Genomic DNA, 18,525 nt, shown 5'->3' on the forward strand with positions numbered 1-18,525 from the left:
ACTGAATAAAATGGCCTCCTTGAACTGACATAAAATGGCCACCGTGAACTGACATACAATGGCCATTGTGAACTGACATGCAATGGCCACCGTGAACTGACACAAAATGGCCACCGTCAACTGATAAAAAATGGCCATTGCACACTGACATAAAATGGCCATTGTGAACTGACATACAATGGCCATTGTGAACTGACATACAATGGCCACCATGAACTGACATAAAATGGCCATTGTGAACTGACATAAAATGGCCATTGTGAACTGACTCACAATGGCCACCGTGAACTGACATAAAATGGCCATTGTGAACTGACATAAAATGGCCATTGTGAACTGTCTTAAAATGGACCTCGTGAACTGACATAAAATGGCAACTGTGAACTGACATAAAATGGCCACCGTCAACTGAAGAAAAATGGTCATGGCAAACTGACATAAAATGGCCATTGTGAACTGACATACAATGGCCATTGTGAACTGACATACAATGGCCACCATGAACTGACATAAAATGACCATTGTGAACTGACATAAAATGGCCATTGCGACCTGACATAAAAAGGCCCCCGTGAACTGACATAAAATGGCCACTTTGAACTGAGATAAAATGGGCACCGTGAACTGAAATAAAATGGCCATTGTGAACTGACATACAATAGCCACCATGAACTGACATAAAATGGCCCCGTGAACTGACATAAAATGGCCACCGTGAACTGACATAAAATGGCCCCCGTGAACCGACATGAACTGGCCACCACAACTGAGATAAAATGGCCATTGCAAACTGACATAAAATGGCCATTGTGAACGGACATACAATGGCCACCGTGAACTGACATAAAATGGCCATTGCAAACTGACATAAAATGGCCATTGTGAACGGACATACAATGGCCAACGTGAACTGACATAAAATGGCCATTGCAAATTGACATAAAATGGCCATTGTGAACTGACATACAATGGCCACCGTGAACTGACATAAAATGGTCATTGTGAACTGACATAAAATGGCCATTGTGAACTGACATACAGTGGACACCGTGAACTGACATAAAATGGCTGCCGTGAACTGACATACAATGGCCGCCGTGAACCGACATAAAATGGCCATTGCGAGCAGACATAAAAAGGCCCCCGTCAACCGACATAAAATGACCACCGTGAACTGACATAAAATGGCCACCGTGTACTGACATAAAATGGCACCCATCGACTGAATAAAATGGCCCCCGTGAACTGACATAAAATGGCCACTGTGAACTGAGATAAAATGGCCACCGTGAACTGACATAAAATGGCCATTGTGAACTGACATACAATAGCAACCATGAACTGACATAAATGGCCCCCGTGAACTGATATAAAATGGCCACCGTGAACTGACATAAATTGGTCCCCGTGAACCGACATGAACTGGCCACCGCAACTGAGATAAAATGGCCATTGCAAACTGACACAAAATGGCCATTGTGAACTGACATGCAATGGCCATTGTAAACTGACATACAATGGCCACCGTTAACTGACACAAAATGGCCACCGTCAACTGAGAAAAAATGGCCATTGCAAACTGACATAAAATGGCCATTATGAACTGACATACAATGGCCATTGTGAACTGACATACAATGGCCACCGTGAACTGACATAAAATGGCCATTGTGAACTGACATAAAATGGGCATTGTGAACTGACATAAAATGGCCATTGTGAACTGACATAAAATGGCCACTGTGAACTGACATAAAATGGCCAATGTGAACTGACATACAATGGCCACCGTGAACTGAAATAAAATGGCCCCCGTGAACTGACATAAAATGGCCAATGTGAACTGACATAAAATGGCCATTGTGAACTGACATAAATGGCCAATGTGAACTGACATACAATGGCTACCGTGAACTGACATAAAATGGCCATTCTGAACTGATATACAATGGCCATTGCGACCTGACACAAAATGGCCCCCGTGAACTGACATTTACTGTCCATTGTGAACTGACACAAAATGGCCATTGCGACCTGACATGAACTGTCCATTGTTAACTGACAGAAAATGGCTATTGTGAACTGACATAAAATGGCTCCCGTGAACCGACATAAAATGGTCACCGTGAACTGACATACAATGGCCATTGTGAACTGACATACTAATGGCCGACTGCTGGTTGTGGATTTTGTTTTGGCAGAGTCCCAGAGAGAGACGGAGAGACGAAGAGACCGAGAGAGATGGAGAGGGGAGAACAGCCTCCCCCCACCGAGAGAGATGGAGAAGGGGAACCCCCTCCCCCACCGAGAGAGATGGAGAGGGGGGACTCCCCCAGCGAGAGAGATGGAGAGGGGGACCCCCCCACCGAGAGAGATGGAGAGGCGGGAACCCCCACACCCACCGAGAGAGATGGAGAAGGGGAACCCCCTCCCCCACCGAGAGAGATGGAGAGGGTGGACCCCCACCCCCTGCTGAGAGAGAAGGAGAGGGCGACCCCCCCCCCCCCACCACCGAGAGAGATGGAGAGGGGGGACCCCCCCACCGAGAGAGATGGAGAGGGGGGACTCCCCCAGCGAGAGAGATGGAGAGGGGGACCCCCCACCGAGAGAGATGGAGAGGCGGGAACCCCCACACCCACCGAGAGAGATGGAGAGGGGGGAACTTCTCTCCACCGAGAGAGATGGAGAGGGTGGACCCCCCCCCGCCGAGAGAGATGGAGAGGGGGTCCTCCCTCCACCGAGAGAGATGGAGAGGGGGGAACTTTGCCCCCACCGAGAGAGATGGAGAGGGGGGACACCACCAAAGAGAGAGATGGAGAGGGGGGACTCCCCCACCGAGAGAGATGGAGAGGCGGGAACACCCCACCCACCGAGAGAGATGGAGAGGGGGGACCCTTCCCCCCCCCACCCCCACCGACACGGAGAGGAAAACTGCAGGGGATGGGCACAATGGAAATGTGGAGCTTGTTCAAAGAACAGCTACTGCGTGTCCTTGATAAGTATGTACCTGTCAGGCAGGGAGGAAGTGGTCGAGCAAGGGAACCGTGGTTTACTAAGGCAGTTGAAACACTTGTCTAGAGGAAGAAGGAAGGAGGCTTATGTGAAGATGAGACATGAAGGTTCAGTAAGGGCGCTCGAGAGTTGCAAGTTAGCTAGGAAGAACCTAAAGAGGGAGTTAAGAAGAGCCAGAAGGGGACATGAGAAGTCTTTGGAAGGTAGGATCAAGGATAACCCTATAGATATGTCCCCTTGTTCAAGAAGGGGAGTAGAGACAACCCCGGTAAATATAGACCAGTGAGCCTTACTTCTGTTGTGGGCAAAATCTTGGAAAGGTTTTTAAGAGATAGGGTGTATAATCATCTGGAAAGGAATAATTTGATTAGACATAGTCAACACGGTTTTGTGAAGGGTCGGTTGTGCCTCACAAACCATATAGAGTTCTTTGAGAAGGTGAGAAACAGGTGGATGAGGGTAAAGCAGTTGATGTGGTGTATATGGATTTCAGTAACGCGTTTGACAAGGTTCCCCACGGTAGGCGACTGCAGAAAATACGGAAGCATGGGATTCAGGAAGATTTAGCAGTTTGGATCAGAAATTGGCTAGCTGGAAGAAGACAAAGGGTGGTGGTTGATGGGAAGTGTTCAGACTGGAGTCCAGTTACTAGTGGTGTACCACAAGGATCTGTATTGGGGCCACTGCTGTTTGTCATTTTTATAAATGACCTGGAGGAGGGCGCAGAAGGATGGGTGAGTAAATTTGCAGCTGACACTAAAGTCGGTGGAGTTGTGGACAGTGCGGAAGGATGTTACAAGTTACAGAGGGACATAGATAAGCTGCAGCGCTGGGCTGAGAGGTGGCAAATGGAGTTTAATGCAGAAAAATGTGAGGTGATTCATTTAGGAAGGAATAACAGGAAGACAGCGTACTGGGCTAATGGTAAGATTCTTGGCAGTGTGGATGAGCAGAGAGATCTCGGTGTCCATGTACATAGATCCCTGAAAGTTGCCACTCAGGTTGAGAGGGTTGTTAAGAAGGTGTACGGTGTGTTAGCTTTTATTGGTAGAGTGTCTGAATTTCGGAGCCATGAGGTCATGTTGCAGCTGTACAAAACTCTGGTGCGGCCGCATTTGGAGTATTGCGTGCAATTCTGGTCGCCGCATTATAGGAAGGATGTGGAAGCATTGGAAAGGGTGCAGAGGAGATTTACCAGAATGTTGCCTGGTTATGGAGGGAAGATCTTATGAGGAAAGGCTGAGGGACTTGAGGCTGTTTTCGTTAGAGAGAAGAAAGTTAAGAGGTGACTTAATTGAGGCATACAAGGTGATCAGAGGATTGGATAGGGTGGACAGTGAGAGCCTTTTTCCTCGGATGGTGATGTCTAGCACGAGGGGACATAGCTTTAAATTGAGGGGAGATAGATATAAGACAGATGTCAGAGGTACGTTCTTTACTCAGAGAGTAGTAAGGGCGTGGAATGCTCTGCCTGCAACAGTAGTGGACTCGCCAACACTAAGGCATTCAAATGGTCATTGGATAGACATATGGACGATAAGGGAATAGTGTAGATGGGCTTTAGAGTGGTTTCACAGGTCGGCGCAACATCGAGGGCCGAAGGGCCTGTACTGCGTTGTAATGTTCTATGAGAGAGATGGAGAGGGGGGAACAGCCACCTCCCCACCGAGAGAGATGGAGAGGGGGGACCCCCCACCGAGAGGGATGGAGAGGGGGGAACCCCCACCCCACCGAGAGAGATGGAGTGGGGGAACCCCCCCCCCCCCACCGAGAGAGATGGAGAGGGCGAATCCTCCCACACCGAGAGAGATGGAGAGGGCGAATCCTCCCCACCGAGAGAGATGGAGGGGGGAATCCCCCCCACCGAGAGTTGTGGAGTGGGGGGAACCCCCCCCCCCCCCAACGAGAGGGATGGAGAGGGGGGACCCCCCCACCGAGAGGGATGGAGAGGGGGGAACCCCCACCCCACCGAGAGAGATGGAGTGGGGGAACCCCCCCCCCCCACCGAGAGAGATGGAGAGGGAGGACCCCCCCACCGAGAGAGATGGAGTGGGGGAACCCCCCCCCCACCGAGAGAGATGGAGAGGGGAATTCCCCCCAATCGAGAGTTGTGGAGTGGGGGGAACCCCCCCCCCCCCCCACCGAGAGGGATGGAGAGGGGGAACCCCCCCCCCCCCAATCCACTGAAAGAACACGGCTGAAATCGATGGAGGGAGAAAAGAAAGGGGGGGTAAGGGGGTAAACAAGGAGCAGGGGGTCACACACCAGGTCGGCCCGGAAGGGCATCACGGAGGGTCGGCGGGGGAGAGAGGGGAAGGGTTAGGGAAAGGGGGTTGGGGGGGGGGGGGGGGCAGACACGCCGAACTGAACGGCAACAGTTTGTAACGATAGAAACGTAAGAGAAAGCCTTTTCACTCTCTGAGAAATGTAAACAAGCCGCAATGCACAGAATTGTGGAAATGGCAATAAAAATACTTTTACAATAAATTCAGAGCCCAGTTCAGTTTTTCCAATTCAGGGGCAACTTAGCGCGGCCCATCCACCTGCCCTGCACATCTTTGGGTTGTGGGGGTGAGACCCAGGCTAACACGGGGAGAACGTGCAAACTCCACACGGACAGTGACCCAGAGCCGGGATTGAACAGTGGTTAGCACTGCTGCCTCACAGCTACAGGGCCCCAGGTTCGATTCCCGGCTTAGGTCACTGTCTGTGCGGAGTCTGGACGTCCTCCCCGTGTCTGCGTGGGTTTCCTCCGGGTGCTCCGGTTTCCTCCCACCGCCCAAAGACGTGCAGGTTAGGTGGGTTGGCGGTGATCAATCCAAATTGCCCACAGTATCTAAAGCTGTTCAGGTTAGGTGGGGTGACAGCGACGGGATAGGGGAGTGGGCCCAGGTATGGCGCTCTCTTCAGGGTTCACACTGTCTCTGTCATTATTGTTTACACCGACAATGCTGCCAAACTTTCTATCAAACTTTCTATCTCATTATCTTCAATCAGTACTCAACAAAGTCAAACTGAGACACAGATACACACACACACACACACCCACACACACAGGCATACACACACACAGGCACACACACAGGCACACACACAACCACACACACACACGCACACACAGGCATACACACACACAGACACACACACAGACACACACACACACACACACACACACACACAGTCACACACTGCAATGAAGTTACTGAGAAAAGTCCCTAGTCTCCAAACTCTGGCGCCTGTTCGGGTACACTGAGGGTGAATACATAATGTCCAATTCACCAAACAGCACGTCCTTCGGGACGTCAGGGGGGAAACCGGAGCACCCGGGAGAAACCCACGCGGACAAGCGGAGAACGTGCAGACTCCGCACAGACTGCGACCCAAGCCGGGATTCGAACCTGGGGCTCTGGAGCTGTGAGGCCGCAGTGCTACCCACTGTGCTACCGTGTAACTTCCAGTGCCGCATAAAGAATGCCACACATAACCCCCCCCCCCCTCAACACACACACATGTGTACAGAAAAACAGATACTCAAACTCAGACAGACTGGGTCAATACATCTTTCAAATGGAGCGAGATCCATTCTCCACCTTTAACTTGGAGAGGTGTATCTGGCCTGTGTGTGACCCAAGTCACACTGACTCTGAACATCCTCACAGCAGCTTGGGGACAGATAATTCTAAAGCACTTTTCATAACCTTTGTGTATCACAAACTGTTTCACAGGCAATGGAGCCCTTTTGAAAGGTGGTAATTTAGGAAATGGACCAGCTAATTTCAGCGAGAGAGAGAGAGACACAGAAACAGGATGAGATTGTGCTGTACATGTTTCACAGCTGTCACTGAGACACACACGAGATGTACAATATCAATTATTATTCTGAAGCATTTTGATTAAATCTCCCTTAAACTAAATTCCAGTGTTTCAGAGTAAAGCTCCATCTACACTGCCCATCAAACACTCACAACACAAATACTGTCTGGGCTTAAATACAGAGTCAAAATCCCTCTGTCCTGTCCAAGGAATTTTTCATTGCAGATAGTTATTTCTATTTTTTGGAAAAGCAGAACTTAAATTGCACCGAATCCCAGGGTGGACTCTTGTTTATTTCAGCCCTTCACATTCAAACGTGAAGTTTAAGGTCCGATTACAGGTGTCTGCTTGTCTCTGTCTGTATATTCAATGTTCCTGTAGCTTATTCACTTGTCTGAAGTATTTGAATAATAGGCCTTGGTTAATCAATCCTTTCTCACAGCACATGGAAGTTGTGAATCTTCAAGGCTCTCAGTCTAATGCAGTTAAAAAACAACTGCTTCCTTTGATCCTCAATCCATTTCCCAACCCGAAATAGATCTCACACCTTTCCATAATGCAGGAATATCTCCATCAAAACCTCTAATCAGTTCCCCATACACTTGTTAAACTTGCCTGTGTGAAGTAAATTCCACTGACAGATTCCGAAAGCTGCACAGAAAAATGACTGCTTATTTTAAACTTTGAAACGGAACTACTTTAACTTGTCCATCAGTCCTATTAAACAGAAATGTTGTCCCTGTGGGCTGACAGTCTCTCAGCAAGATTGAAACATTGAGGGACCCCGCGTCCTGCATTTGACAACATTTGTGGCACTTCCACAATCTACGAGACATTGCTGTCTGTATTGTGTGAATCCAGCTGTGAAATATCTGTACAGTTTAAACTTCCACTGTCTCCGCCTTCTCATCATTGATAAAGATCACGGTTTGATCACCCCTCTGCCTGAGGTGGGAATGGGAGCATCGAGGGCTGCAGGCCCGTCCTCCTGTCCTCCCACCCCTCTGCTTGACGTGGGAGCGGGACCATTCGGGGCTGCAGGCCCGGCCTCCTGTTCTGCCACCCCTCTGCCTGAGGTGGGAGTGGGACCATCCAGGGCTGCAGGCCCAGCCTCCTGTCCTCCCACCCCTCTGCCTGAGGTGGGACTGGGACCATCCAGGGCTGCAGGCCCGGCCTCCTGCACTCCCACCCCTCTGCCTGAGGTGGGAATGGGACCATCCAGGGCTGCAGGCCCGGCCTCCTGTCCTCCCACCCCTCTGCCTGATGTGGCACTGTGACCATCCAGGGCTGCAGGGCCAGCCTCCTGTCCTCCCACCCCTCTGCCTGAGGTGGGAGTGTGACCATCCAGGGCTGCAGGCCGAGCCTCCTGTCCTCCCACCCCTCTGCCTGAGGTGGGAGTGGGACCGCCTGGGGCTGCAGTCCCGGCCTCCTGTCCTCCCACCCCTCTGCCTGAGGTGGGAGTGGGACAATCCAGGGCTGCAGGCCCAGTCTCCTGTCCTCCCACCCCTCTACCTGAGGTGGGACTGGGACCATCAGGAGCTGCAGGCCCGGCCTCCTGTCCTCCCACCCCTCTGCCTGAGGTGTGACTGGGACCATCCAGGGCTGCAGGCCCAGTCTCCTGTCCTCCGCCCCCTCTGCCTGAGGTGGGAGTGGGACCATCCAGGGCTGCAGGCCCGGCCTCCTGTCCTCCCACCCCTCTGCCTGAGGTGGGACTGGGACCATCCAGGCTGCAGGCCCAGCCTCCTGTCCTCCCACCCCTCTGCCTGAGGTGGGACTGGGACCATCCAGGGCTGCAGGCCCGGCCTCCTGTCCTCCCACCCCTCTGCCTGAGGTGGGAGTGGGACCATCCAGGGCTGCAGGCCCAGTCTCCTGTCCGCCCACCCCTCTGCCTGAGGTGGGAGTGGGACCATCCAGAGCTGCAGGCCCAGTCTCCTGTCCTCCCACCCCTCTGCGTGAGGTGGGACTGGGACCATCCAGGGTTGCAGGCCCGGCCTCCTGTCCTCCCACCCCTCTGCGTGAGGTGGGACTGGGACCATCCAGGGCTGCAGGCCCGGCCTCCTGTCCTCCCACCCCTCTGCCTGAGGTGGGAGTGGGACCATCCAGGGCTGCAGGCCCAGTCTCCTGTCCTCCCACCCCTCTGCCTGAGGTGGGAGTGGGACCATCCAGAGCTGCAGGCCCAGTCTCCTGTCCTCCCACCCCTCTGCGTGAGGTGGGACTGGGACCATCCAGGGCTGCAGGCCCGGCCTCCTGTCCTCCCACCCTCAGGCCAGCACCTCGGGGGCATCCTCCACTTCCGGGGGCAGGGCGGACAAGACATTATGTGGGGGCGGCAGCCGCCTGTCGCTCCGCTGCCCCCGCGGTGCCCTCGCCCTCCCGCCTGCTCACGCGGCAGCTGGGGGTGAAGTGCTATGCCCACCCTACCATGACCATTGAGGCGGGCACCCGTGCGATGGGCGGGGCTGTCGGCCCCTCGTCCATCGTAGCCGCCTCGCGGATGTACGGCAAGGCCGGGTTCTTCCTGCGGGCCGAGCAGGCGGCCCAGCGGGCCCTGGAAAGGGGGCTCACGGTGGGCGGGGCACACGTGGCGGTGGAGACGCTGGAGGCCACCGCAGAACGTGTTGTTCTATCAAACGTCCCGCCCTCCCTCCCCACCGAGCTCCTCCTGCCCCATCTCTCCCGTGTTGGTGCCCATCCCCCTGACGCCTGGCCCGGGGCACACAATGAAGAGAAGCAAGGCCCCCGAGCCACTCGAGCTGCTGTCGCCCCCCCCCGAGCAGGAGGACCCGGGGTCGAGCGGAGTCGAAGCCCCTGGGGGCTCGTCCCGCCCGGTGCAAGTTTCCTCCCCGGACGCCTCCTCTTCACCATCGCTGGGGGCCGGCAGCAGCAGCGACCGCTCATCGTGCCGCTGTGGGCCGTGGACGGGGGAGGACGGGGAAGGCTCCCCGCCCTCTACACCCGAGCGGGCGACGCCGGAGAGCCCTGTTTTCAAGCCGGACATGATTCCGGGGGGTCTCTCCGAGGTCCCGGAGTCGCCGGCGTGGGTGGAGGCGCCATCCACGGGCCCTGAGCCGCGGGAGGAGCCTGCGAGGGACCTGCCTGAGGACGACCCTGGGGTGGGGTCGACACGGGCCAAGGGTTAGCCGGTGGGCCCGTGCCGCCCGCCATACTCCATGTGGCGGGGGACTCGAGCTCGGGAGGTGACCGTTCGGAGGAGGAAGGCTGCTCGGTGATGGGTGAGGAGGAGGATTTAGACGCGCTCTGCAGTGAGGCAGAGGGCACCCTCACACCCGGCACCGAGTCTCCCCTTGTCCCCCCTGGGGAACGCCGGACATTTCTGGGAACGCACCATGGTCACCCGGACTGTGTGCGGCTGGCCCTGGGCAGCTGGGGAAACCTGGGGCTGCTCCTTGGCCCCGCCCGGGCCTATGTCAGGGAGGCCCGGGAGTTCGATCAAGACCAGGAGGAGCAGCGCCAAGCTGGTCAGTTCCTTGTGGGACTCCTGAGGGAGTGGAGGGGGCAGTACCCCCACTCTGAGCACTGAAGGTGATGGATAACTATTGCTGCTGACATGGAGGTAACCATGGCCAGCCTCAACATCAACGGCAGCAGCCACGCGCACCACCGTCTCCAGTTCTTGTCTATCCTCCGGGACGGAAAGTACGGGGTGTGCTTCCTGCAGGAAACCCAGGCCATCCGGGTGACGAAGCTCAGTGGACCCTGGAGGGGCAAGGAGGAGTCTCCATGAGTCACCTGGCCCCACGTTCGGGCGGGGTGGCTATCTTGTTGGCTCCACATTTTCAGCCGGAGATCTTGGGGGTCAAGGAGCCGGTGCCAGGCCGTCTGCTGCACCTAAAGGCCCGTTTCGGGGCAGCGGTGATTCACTTTGTAAATGTATCCGCTCCCGTGGCCGGACCGCAGCAGGCGACTTTCTTCCAAAAGGTGTCCACTCTTCCAGGCACCATCCTGGTGGGAGAATTGTTATTGAAAATATGGAAAGATGTGTCATTTGAAACATGGAAGTCTGGCAATATCTGGTCTGGGAGAAACAAGAGAGGATACAGGGAAAGATCCCGCAAAAGGTTAACAGCAGCTGCCAGGAGAGGATTGTAAAATGCAGATAGCCTTGCTCAAGCAGGCTAAGCAAACAAGACAAACAGGATTTTGAATGAAGCCAAAAACAATGGCCCACACCTTCATTGAAAGTAACTGTCTTAGTTAGCAGCTGGAAAAAAGGATGAGGTTCAGTTGAATTTGGTGATAATTCTAGGTGTGAAAATTTGCTGAACCAAGTAAATTAAAGAAAACTGGAGACTATCAGTCTACGAGAAACAGAATTCAAAGCCAAAATCAAAGTCAAAATTATGAGCTGAGGACACAATTGGAAAATAAAACTACAGAAATGACAGGAATTAAAAGTAACACCTCTTGAAACTAAAGCATTTTGATCATCACAAAGGAAACAGTGTAATCAGATCTCTGAGATGCAGTTATGTCAAAATGAATACTTAGTTGGATTAGAAGGTTTAGTCAAACGTACTTTGGACAATCAAAGTGAAATAAGTTACTTTACAATAAAATCATAAAAACTAGATAACTGTTAGAAAAATATGTAAACCCAGAGACCAGGGCAGGAACTACCAGAACCAGAACCAGAACTCAGAGGGAGGGAGAGAGAAGCAGAGAAGAAACAAGCAGCTCAGAGTCAGATTACAGTCAGCTCGGCCATGGGAAAGACAAGTCATAGCGGCCGAGCTAAAACAGCTAATACATCTCAGGAAGACTATAATTCAAAGAGTCAGCTCAGAGTCAGCTCAGAGACAGCCAGCAGAGTCAGCTCTCACAGCTCGGTACATGGGAAAGACAGGACACAGCAACCAAGCTCATCAGCGATTACATCTAAAGAAGACCAGACTTTATAAAGAAGATTGATTGTCAAGGTGGGCCTGAAGGTCCCTTCAACCACCCAGAAGGACCCAGAAGCAAGGTCTTTTTCCTTTCTGGAAAGAATGTATTTGCAGCTTTTAAAATAAAAAAATATAATAATAAAATAACTTAATTTAACCTGAAATAGTGGTATTCCAAAGTCTACTTTACTTACTTAGCAATGCGGGACCCAGGATCGATGGTACTAAGTGGTAAGTAGATGAAATCTTCGGCGAAGGCATGGGTTATACCGGGGGATAACTAGAAAACATAGTTTGACCTGAATAGCACCCACTGAAGCTTGCATCGGAGTCGGGGAGTGAGAATCCTGATCACTATTTAGAATCTCGGCCCTTTTTGGTATAGGGGGACTTCTAAGAATAGTGGTGAGTTTTCAAAAACATGGCGCCCAACGTTTTAATTAAAACCCTGTCAATTACACCGAATGTGTTGCTTTATTTTCCACACGGCAGCCGTCGTGTTAACACCGTGAGAATTGCGCCCAGCCGGTTGTTTTGCTTTCTCCATGGCATCCAGCGTGGAGACCTAGAATATTAGAAGTTTCTGGGTAAAACGAGGCTAGAATAGTAGAAGTTTCTACATCAGCAGAGGGGGCGCGAATATTAGAAGTTTCTAGTTCCCAACAAACGGTTGGAATATTAGAAGTTTCTAACCGGCACAAAGGCGAGAATATTAGAAGTTTCTGGTCTATTGTGAGTCAGACTTTACCTGCCGAGTTTAGTCTGGAAAGTCATGTGATTGATTTCTGTAAGGATATTCTGTGGATCGAGGGGACATAAAACTCAGGTTGGGTGTGAAATCAGCAAATTAGAAGATGCTGACCCTGAGAAAAAGTCTGCAAGACATCTTGGTGACAGCACTAAAAAGCTTGCATCCATTACTGGTAAAAGGAGGTCAAAAAATAAATCATCCTTAGAGTAAGGCAGATTGTGAGGTTAAATCCTAAAGAAATAGAGGACGCCTAGAATCTTTAGAGACCAATAACCAATCGACCCTTAGCTAAAAACAGGAAGATAGTGCCTTAGTTAGCCTTGGGTAGGGCCCAGAAAGGGTACTTATCCTTAATTTCAGATTGCAACTGAAAGGGACAACCAGGAACAGAACTTAGAATTCCGAAAAATGGCAATTAGAATGATCCTCTTGCTTTGAAACACGGTTGAAGCAATGAACCAGAGTGGGAGAAATTAATAGAGGCAAAAAACTCCTGCATAAGTGAAACTTTATCAGCATGGAGGGGTATCAATTTTTGTTAAAAGTAACTAAAACCCCACTGAACAGAGGTCCAAGATCCCAGTGTATAAACGTGCGTGCGTGTTCAATAAGGGTTGTGAAACCCTACAAAGTAGAGGTCCAAGATCTGAGCGGATGAATGAGTGTGTGTATGTCTAAGAAGGAATTGTGAATTTCCTTTGGTGTTTGTATTTTAAAAAAATGTTGTATTTTGCAAAACCGAATTTTACATCAATTAAAAGTTCACATCAATTAAAAGGGCAGCACGGTAGCATTGTGGATAGCACAATTGTTTCACAGCTCCAGGGTCCCAGGTTCGATTCCGGCTTGGGTCACTGTCTGTGCGGAGTCTGCACATCCTCCCCGTGAGTGCGTGGGTTTCCTCCGGGTGCTCCGGTTTCCTCCCACAGTCCAAAGATGTGCAGGTTAGGTGGATTGGCCATGATAAATTGCCCTTCGTGTCCAAAATTGCCCTTAGTGTTGGGTGGGGTTACTGGGATATGGGGATAGGGTAGAGGTGTTGACCTTGGGTAGGGTGCTCTTTCCAAGAGCCGGTGCAGACTCGATGGGCCGAATGGCCTCCTTCTGCACTGTAAATTCTATGTAATCTATGTAAATAAATGGCAGGTAGAAATGTGATCAGTATTATGAGGTGATAAATCAGTATGTTCAGAGTTAAATTGGTCTCAGAATAAACAGATAAAGAGTTTGTACTGGGCAGCAGTCAGCTGTTTGCAGGCTTTGAAACTGAGCGTTGAAATTGACACTGCATAGCTCCGCAGGGTCCTAGTGCCCGATGAGCACAAGAATGTCACCAGCAAAAATAATCATGCTTAGAATGTTAAATACATTGAAGAAGGAGCTTTAGAGAATAAAGATTTTGGATCAAAAGTTAGATTAAGAGAATTACTTGCAGGATAAGGAAAAGGGAATCTGATGGCAGGAAAAGATTTGATAAAAAGAGATGCAGGTAAAATTAAGATATTAAAACAATTGATAACACAGAATAAGTTTGGGTGAAGCTACCAACTAAAACTGCAGGGAAAATAATCAGTGTTCAGAATCTGGGTAAACATACAGTTGACTTAGCGAAGCATGGTGTCTGGAGCAAAATAAATTATATCACAATTAAAACAAATGACCCAATTGGTGGGAAGACAGTGAATTAAAACCTGTTAGCAGCATTGATTGGACAGATCATGAAGTTAAAATGTCATGTTTGGAACTTACCTTCATAAAAATCCGGCCGTAATCAAAATAAAGTAAGTGAAGTAAACGCAGTAGCAATATCAGGAATGTATCAGGGTAAGGTTTCGACTGATTGGATCAGAGTGAGTAAAAGGGGAGGAGTTTGAGATTCTTCGAATCTCACTCAGGGGTGCAATGACAGAAGGAGGAGGCTTAACAGGCCTTCATTGTATGATGTACATCAATGATAAGGAAAAAAAACGAGTTAAAAAAAAAAGAAAAAAAAGGAACGAAATGGTAACAAAAGGAATCCGGAAGTCCTGGAGAGGGCACTTCGGGAGTGTTCAAACGAAGATAGAAAGTACAAATTAAAGAATAGGGCCCTCTCCACCCTTGACCTGCTCATTTGATTTTTCAGATGGAAAAAGTAAATAACAGACAAACCAGTTCACAAGAAGGAAGAGAACTGCACTCCAGAAAGGAATGTTTTAGACAGGATTGGGGGGAAATTAATGATACAATCGCCTACATATTTGAGGGAATTAAATGATAGAGCCCGAGGGAAAACTTTACGGGTTGGAAACAAATCAAAATCTCAAATTATTACTGAACAGTGAAACCTCCGGTCAGACATCTCTAACTGGACATCAGCTGATGGATGATCTACGGTCTCCATGTGGTATGTACTATGTGGTGGAGTTATTAAGGGTCTCGGCAGACAGCAGCGACTGACGAGGAACCCCAATATGATAAACAACAATAGATTAAGAATTTTTTGAGCTTGATGCCAAGGGGGGAAAATTATTACCAATGAAGCAAACAATATTGCATTGTCGGGCTGTAAACATTATTAAGGAAGAAATGTCATGTCAATTGTTAGGCACTGTTATGTATGTATGATCATGGGGGTATGTGTGCCGTTAGAGAACTTGATCAGCATTTCGAAACTGTCTGAATATTTTAATAGAGGGGGAATAGTGGTAGTTTAGTGTGCTTTCTTGATTTAACTGCATAGAACATCACATATAATATTGAAGCTGTTAACACGCCATATTTAATATGTAGTGACCATTGGTTCCAAAGCCACGAAGGGATGTGTCGATATTGTACTTCATTTTTCGTATTGAAATTGTGATAACAGTTGCAATTATGTAAAGTTGTAACGCACGGTCTATTTGTGTAGTTAGGTGATGGGTAATGTGTTAAGATAAGACTTAATTTTTTTTTACTGTGTATTTAACAATAGGGAGAATTTATTTGGAAAAAGTGACAGTTCGATGTGGTTTTGCGAATACTGTTGGCATATTGTATTACAAATGTTGTAAGGGAAATGATAACAGACGAAAGGGATGTGAAGGAAGTTTGTCAGAATAATATTCTCTCCTGTACACCAGGGGCTGGCAGACATACATGGTTCAGAACAATATTAGACATTAATGTGGGGAAGTCAGGGTTAGAAGCAGGATCAATTGAATCTTTTAAATTAATGAAGCGAGGGAACCAGTGGGTGTACATGATGTCATAATTTACCATTCCAATGAGAAACGGTAAGCAATTTGGATTACAGAAAAATGGACACGAAACAGCCAGTGATGGACAAATGGCCTTTTTGGTGACTGATGGACTGAGTTGTGTGCTGTTTCTAAGGGACATGAGGAGGTTTCTACGGTGCTGCTACCCCAAGGAAGTAAACTGCTTTGGAGGTAGTGGAACACGGATATAGCTATTGTGTTACCTTCCTGAGCGGCTACGGCTATGGTTCACTGTAATTGGACTTGAGGAAAGAACGAAAAAAGACACTGGTCTGTGATATGGATACATTTACAAATTGATTTCGATGCACAATTTAAAATCACAAAACATGGACATACAAATGAGAAAGGTCGGGTATAAATGTTCATCAGTACAATTGGATGGGGGGATAATTGATCAAATGATGTAGTTTGTTTCAAATGTCAAGACGGGGTGTTATTGAAAATATTGAAACATGTGTCATCTGAAACATGGAAGTCTGGCAATATCTGGTCTGGGAGAAACAAGAGAGGATACAGGGAAAGATCCCACAAATGGTTAACAGCAGCTGCCAGGAGAGGATTGTAAACTGCAGATAGCCTTGGTCAAGCAGGCTTAGCAAACAAGACAAACAGGATTTTGAATGAAGCCAAAAACCATGGCTCACACCTTCATTGAAAGTAACTGTCTTAGTTAGCAGCTGGAAAAAAGGATGAGGTTCAGTTGAATTTGGTGATAATTCTAGGTGTGAAAATTTGCTAAACCAGGTAAATTAAAGAAAACTGGAGACTATCAGTCTACGAGAATCATAATTCAAAGCCAAAATCAAAGTCAAAATTACGAGCTGAGGACACAATTGGAAAATAAAACTACAGAAATGACAGGAATTAAAAGTAACACCTCTTGAAACCAAAGCATTTTGATCATCACAAAGGAAACACTGTAATCAGATCTATGAGATGAAGTTATGTCAAAATGAATACTTAGTTGGATTGGAAAGTTTAGATCAAAGATACTTTTTACAATCAAAGTGAAATAAGTTACTTTATGATATAGTCATTAAAACTAGATAACTGTTAGAAAAATATGTAAACCCAGAGACCAGGGCAGGAACTACCAGAACCAGAACCAGAACTCAGAGGGAGGGAGAGAGAGAAGCAGAGAAGAAACAAGCAGCTCAGAGTCAGATTACAGTCAGCTCGGCCATGGGAAAGACAAGGCATAGCGGCCGAGCTAAAACAGCTAATACATCTCAGGAAGACTAGAATTTAAAGAGTCAGCTCTATGTCAGCTCAGAGATAGCCAGCAGAGTCAGCTCTCACAGCTCGGTACATGGGAAAGACAGGACACAGCAACCGAGCTCATCAGCGATTACATCTAAAGAAGACCAGACTTTAAAAAGAAGATTGATTGTCAAGGTGGGCCTGAAGATCCCTTCAACCACCCAGAAGGACCCAGAAGCAAGGTCTTTTTCCTTTCCGTAAAGAAAGTATTTGCAGCTGTTAAAAGAAAAAATATAATAATAAAATAACTTAATTTAACCTGAAATAGTGGTTATTCCAAAGTCTACTTTACTTACTTAGCAATGCGGGACCCAGGATCGATGCTACTAAGTGGGAAGTAGATTAAATCTTCGGCGAAGGTATGGGTTATACCGGGGGATAACTTGAAAATATAGTTTGACCTGAATAGCACCCACTGAAGCCTGCATCGGAGTCGGGGAGTGAGAATCCTGATCACCATTTAGAATCTCGGCCCTTTTTGCTAGAGGGGGAATTCTAAGAATAGTGGTGAGTTTTCAAAAACAGAGTGCATCGTCCTAGGAGGGGATTTTAATTGCACCCTCAAGGACAAGGACTGTGGTGAAGTCTAGCACAGCTCGGCGACGGTGGTGAAGTTGAGGGACCTGCTTAGGTCCTTTGACTTGGTGGATGTCTGGCGGACTCTCCATCCTGAATTGCGGGGGCGCACCTCTGTGCGGCCCCAGTTCAGAGCGTCCAGCATCGACCGTCTTTACATTTCCAAGACGTACTTGCCCAGCGTTCCGACAGCCTCCATGGAGCAGGTGCCGAGCTCGGATCACCACCTGGTGTGGGCGGGTCTCGCCCCGTCCCGCGCTCAGACACGGTCCACGTACTGGCACTTTAACAACCTGCTGCTGGAGGGCGAGCGGTTCCTGGACTCGTTCCGCCGTTTCTGGGCCGGCTGGAGAAGGAAGCGGGGTGGCTTCCCCTCCTTGAGGCTACGGTGGGATGTGGGCAAGGCCCAGAACCGTGCCTTCTGTCAGGGGTACACGAAGGGGTCTTCGGCGGGGCGGAACTCCACGATCACCAAATTGGCTGAGGAACTCCTCGATCTGGAGTCACGTCTCGCTCAGCCCGATGAGGCCCGGCCCTGGGGCTGGTGTACAGGGAGAAGAGGGGCGCACTGCGGGGCCTGCGACTGGCCGGGTCCCGCGGCGCGTACGTGAGGTCGTGGATCCGTCTCCTAACGGACATGGACCGCGGCTCCCGCTTCTTCTACTCGCTGGAAAGAGGGCGCGGGGCCCGTCGGCAGGTTTCTACGCTGCTGGCCGACGACCGGCCCCTCGTCTCGGATCCGGAGGGGGTCAGGACCCTGATCAGGGATTTTTACTCCGACCTCTTCTCTCCGGGTCCGTCCAGCGGACGCTTGCAGAGTTCTGTGGGAGGACCTGCCGCAGGTGGGCCCGGAGGGCGCCGGGAAGCTCGATAATGCCATCAACCTCCAAGAGCTGACGGCGCCCTGGACAGCCTCTCACGGGGCAAATCCCCAGGGCTGGACGGGCTGACCGTGGAGTTCTTCAGG

Source organism: Scyliorhinus torazame, chromosome 5 (genome assembly GCF_047496885.1).
Source record: "Scyliorhinus torazame isolate Kashiwa2021f chromosome 5, sScyTor2.1, whole genome shotgun sequence".
NCBI classification, from domain to species: domain Eukaryota; kingdom Metazoa; phylum Chordata; class Chondrichthyes; order Carcharhiniformes; family Scyliorhinidae; genus Scyliorhinus; species Scyliorhinus torazame.